We start from the raw sequence: 5102 nt of genomic DNA on the forward strand, positions 1-5102 counted from the left end.
CGATGGAGACCTCGGGACCTCCCGCTGCATCATGGCCTCGATCTTGGGCGGATCTACTAGAATACCCTTCTAGTTGACGAGGTGACCAAGGAACTGCATCTCGCGCAACCAGAACTCGCACTTGGAGAACTTTGCAAAAAGTCTCTCCCTCCTCAACGTCTCTAGCACCTCTCTTAGGTGCTCCTCGTGCTGCTCCTAATTCTTGGAGTAAATCAAGATGTCATCGATGAATACTATCACAGACCGATCCAACATCGGTCTCCATACACGGTTCATGAGATCCATGAATGCGGCTGGAGCGTTGGTGAGCCCAAACGACATTACCACAAACTCATAATGACCATAACAGGTCCTAAAAGCTGTCTTATGAACATCCTCACCCCTGACCCGCATCTGATGATAACCGGAGCGCAGATCAATCTTTGAAAACCAAGATGCTCCCTAAAGTTGATCGTATAAGTCATCTATCCTCGGGAGTGGGTAACGGTTCTTCACCGTTACCTTGTTCAACTCCCGGTAATCTATGCACATACGGTGCGACCCATCCTTCTTCTTCACAAACAGGATCGAGGCTCCCCATGGTGAACTAGTCGGTCTGATGAAAGCTCATGCAGTTGCGTAGACAACTCCTGTATCTCTGGAGGAGCCAACCGATACGGTGCCTTGGCTATAAGAGCCGCACCAGGAACCTGATCAATCCTGAACTCAACCTGTCCCTCCGGAGGTATCCCAGGAAAATCCTCCAGAAATACATCTGGGTAGTCTCGCACTACTGGCACATCGTTGACTGTCGCCTTGCCTTTTCCCGGGCATCTAGAACGTAGGCGATGAACCCTGCTGAAAGTAGCGCCTCGCTCTCGCCGCTGAGCAAAGAATCGGTCCACGCTATGGCCTCTCACCCTGAATCACTAATTCTCCCCCACTTGGGGTGCGGATCCTCAATAGCTGTAGCTCACAATCAATCACCGCCCCATTAGGGCTCAGCCAATCCATACCCACTATAACCTTATTCCCTTGTCGGGGAATAGGAACCATGTCTACTGAAAACTGCTCATCGAATAACTGAAGTGATGCACTCTCGCGACCCTGACGGTCCTGTCATCAGCTATCTCAACCTCAAGTGGACAATCCAGCTCCCCCGGAGCTCTGCTAAACCTCTTGCTAAGCGCAAGTGGAACAAACGATTGGGTAGCCCCCGAATCAAACAAGATTGTAGCTGATATGTCGTTCACTAAGAGCGACCCTATATATAAAAAACACATAACTATAAGAAACAATCAACAATAATAAAGAGATGAAGGGAAAATACATACCCGTCACCACATCAGGAGTCGCTCGCACGTCCTCTGCTATCATCTGAAAGGCTCTACTCTTCGCCACTTGCGCCTCACTTCGGCCCTGACGGCCGTTTGTAATCCTCAATGTTGCAGGGGTAGGTGCTACCACCTTCCCTGCTGCTGCTGCTATCAAACTCGGACACTGGGACTTTTTATGTCCCCTCTGATTGCAATGGAAGCAAATCAGATCAGTTGTTGTGGTAACGGTGGGAGTAGTTGTACAATCTCTGCTCATATGCCCAATCCAGCCGCACTTGTAGCAACCGGGACTCCCTGCCTTGCACGCTCCATCGTGCAATCTCCCACACTTTCCACACCGACTGTGGCTCTGCTGTCCTCTAGATCTGTGATCTGATACCTTGGGATTTTTTCCTGAACTCCCTGTGCCAGATAATGTATCTGGCTTCCTCTTCCGCTCCATCTCTAAATCAATCTCTCTCTCACGAGCCCTACCAATCATGCCATCCAACGTTTTACAGCTGGACCGGCTCAGAAACTGGCGGATATCACTCCGCAACATCTCATGATATCGGGTCTTCTTCATTTCCTCATTAGCTGCGTACTGAGGAACGAGAAGAGCCCTCTCCCTGAACTTGGTGGTAATCTCCGCCACTGTCTCTGTAGTCTGAGTAAGATCCTGAAACTCCCTGGGTAACTGTTGCACCTCAATGATCGGTGAAAACTCGGCTCTAAACCTGGTAGTAAAATCATCCCAAGTCATAGCATCAAGTACCGCGTCATCCCCGATGACATGCCCAATCTCCTCCCTCCAATCTCGTACCCTGTTCTTCAGAAGACAGCATGCTAATCGGACCTTGTCCCCATCGGGACATCTGCTTGTGCAGAAAGCGTTGGTGACATCTGTCAACCACCTCATACTCGCAATGCAGTCTCGCGCCCCATGGTAGTCTGGAGCTCCACAAGCTTTGAACTCTCTAAAGGTGAGTGTGCGCAACCCCATCTTGGTTGCCACCTTCGCACAGAATGTGCTCAGCCTCTTATCCATCAACTCCCAAATTCCCTCCTTGATCGAACCAAAGATCACAAGAGTCTGCTCAAGTATGATACGAGTAACCTCTGAGGTGAGGAACTCTATAGTCTGCTCATCTAAATGCTCGGCCCCCGAGCCTGATCCTGATCCCTCACCGGCTCCTGAACTGCCGACTGCTGGCCTAGGGCGTAAAACCACCATTCTGAAAACACATCATGATAAACGTCAGAAACACTGATATATCTCGAGGGATTGCTACTACTACATGTTTCCTGGTCTCACCTCGGCCTTCCTTGATTTGAGTACAGATCCGCTGCTTTCAGTAGTACGGGCCCAAACTACCTTCCACATCTATCCGTACTTCCCTCAATAGCTGCCTCGACTCCACCAAGTCACTAGTACTACTACTGATCTCTGCTACTCTCATCCTAGGCTTGCCCTAGGGAAATTTCTGACTCAACAAAACCAGTCCTCAACTACTGAAGGCCTCCTTGTAATGCCAATTAGTCATCACCTGAATACCACCACATGTGACGAGGCTCAAATAATCCTTCGAGTAAAAAGACTCATTCCTATAACGGTTGGACTCAAACAAGAGCTGCGCAGTAGGGCCAAATCCAATACTCTGAGATTATTCAACCCTGATAACATGTGATGTGACGTATTCACCTAATGGCTAATTCCCGTCACTCGGAGTCCCACAAAGTACAAAGCAAGCAACATTCGGACACAGGAAACTAATTAAGCAACTCTATTCTCATAACAAGCAACTGTACTAGCATACAATGCTAAGCTCATAATATTAGGCATAACCTAAATAGGCTATCCGAATGCTGTCTACTCAATACTAGCATGCAATTCTCATAAAGATGAAACACATATAGGAGGCACATAAGGCATCCTCCTAGATCCTTAGTGCTATTCTAGCATGCTGTTATACTGAAACTGAAACAGATAATCATAATATAAACTTGTATGGGTAATTTGGGAGTACTTACTTGAGATCGGCTGATCGCATGCACCACACCCCTTTTTAAGAAAACTATTTTTCTTTCTAAATTCTTTTTCAAAATTTTTTTTCGAATATGTTTCTCTTTTGAATTTTTTTACCATTTCCTTAGTTTGAGTTCAGACACACTCGAAAGCGTGCCTAAACCCCTCAAACCAAGGCTCTGATACCAACTTGAAACGACCCAAAATACGACCCAAATTTTTTTGTTTTAATAATACTAAAAATTACATCATATATAATAAAACCACGAAATGAGCAACTCAATTGTCTTAGTACTGTGTCAAACAAATCTGTATCAATCATAGTAACATCCAAAATAAACTCCCAGGGTAAACTGAAGTTGTGGTGTGTGCGATGCCATCATCCCGAGCTCTTCCCTTTGCTTGTGAAAGTAGCTAAAACCAAAACTAAAAGTGTAAGCACGAAGCTTAGTGAGCTCCCCCAAACTACCACATAACATACAATAACACAAAAACAACTATTGGGCCTAGCCCGCTGCATCGGACCGGAGTCCAAAAACTGCATCAGACCGAAGTCCGGAAACTGCATCGGACTGAAGTCCGGAACTAACCACGGCCTTGCCCTCTGTATCGGACCGAAGTCCAAAAACTACATCGGGTCGAAGTCCGGAACTAATTGTGACCTTGTCCCCTGCATCAGATCAAAGTCCGGAACTAACTGACCGAAGTCCAGAACTAACTGCATCGGACCGAAGTCCAGAACAGACTGAGCATAACATAGCATAACATAGACATCTCATGTAACATCCCCCTCTAGCACATATCACAATATTGTCCGCTTTGGGCCACTCGACATGAGGACTTCCCAGGGGGTCACCCATCCTGGTACTACTCCCGCCCGAGCACACTAAACTGCAGAGTTCTTATGGGATCTGCTGCCCTCACAGCTTTAAAACGCGTTGTGATAGGGAAGGTATCCACACCCCTTATAAGGAATGCTTAGTTCTCCTTCCCAGCCGATGTGGGATCAGATCTAACCCACTTTCACCCCCCATTATAGGGTTCGACGTCCCGTCGAACACATCGACCCGTGCCCTGGCTTTGATACCATTTCTCGATTTGTGCGTGTCATCCTTGCGCAGGGGCCATGCTAATCTTCTCTGTATCGTTCCAATTTTATCGGATGTCTTTGTAACATCCCCCTCTGGCACATATCACAATATTGTCCGCTTTGGTCCACTCGACACGAGGACTTCCCAGGGGGTCACCCATCCTGGTACTACTCCCGCCCGATTATGGGATCTGTTGCCCTCACGGCTTTAAAACGCGTTGTGTTAGGGAAGGTATCCACACCCCTTATAAGGAATGCTTAGTTCTCCTTCCCAGCCGATGTGGGATCAGATCTAACCCACTTTCACCCCCCCCCCCATTATAGGGTTCGACATCCCCGTCGAACACATCGACCCGTGCCCTAGCTCTGATACCATTTGTAACATCCCCCTCTGGCACGTATCACAATATTGTCCGCTTTGGGCCACTTGGCACGAGGACTTCCCAGGGGGTCACCCATCCTGGTACTACTCCCGCCCGAGCACGCTTAACTGCAAAGTTCTTATGCGATCTGCTGCCCTCACGGCTTTAAAACGCGTTGTGTTAGAGAAGGTATCCACACCCCTTATAAGGAATGCTTAGTTCTCCTTCCCAGCTGATGTGGGATCAGATCTAACCCACTTTCTATTTGTAACACCCCCTATTATAGGGGGAGGGGGTGTTACAAATGGTATCAGAGCCAAGGCACGGGT

General features: G+C 47.9%; 1 non-coding gene across 1 annotated transcript; it reads right to left on the bottom strand.

The window, feature by feature from the left end:
* Positions 1–4396: 4396 nt before the first annotated feature.
* LOC144998958 (U6 spliceosomal RNA) lies at positions 4397–4499 on the bottom strand. Its single transcript, XR_013660490.1, has one exon. It is a non-coding gene; the product is annotated as a U6 spliceosomal RNA (small nuclear RNA).
* Positions 4500–5102: the final 603 nt, after the last annotated feature.

The sequence above is a fragment of the Lactuca saligna genome, chromosome 5 (genome assembly GCF_052625555.1).
Source record: "Lactuca saligna cultivar CGN05327 chromosome 5, ASM5262555v1, whole genome shotgun sequence".
In the NCBI taxonomy this organism is placed as follows: Eukaryota; Viridiplantae; Streptophyta; class Magnoliopsida; order Asterales; family Asteraceae; genus Lactuca; species Lactuca saligna.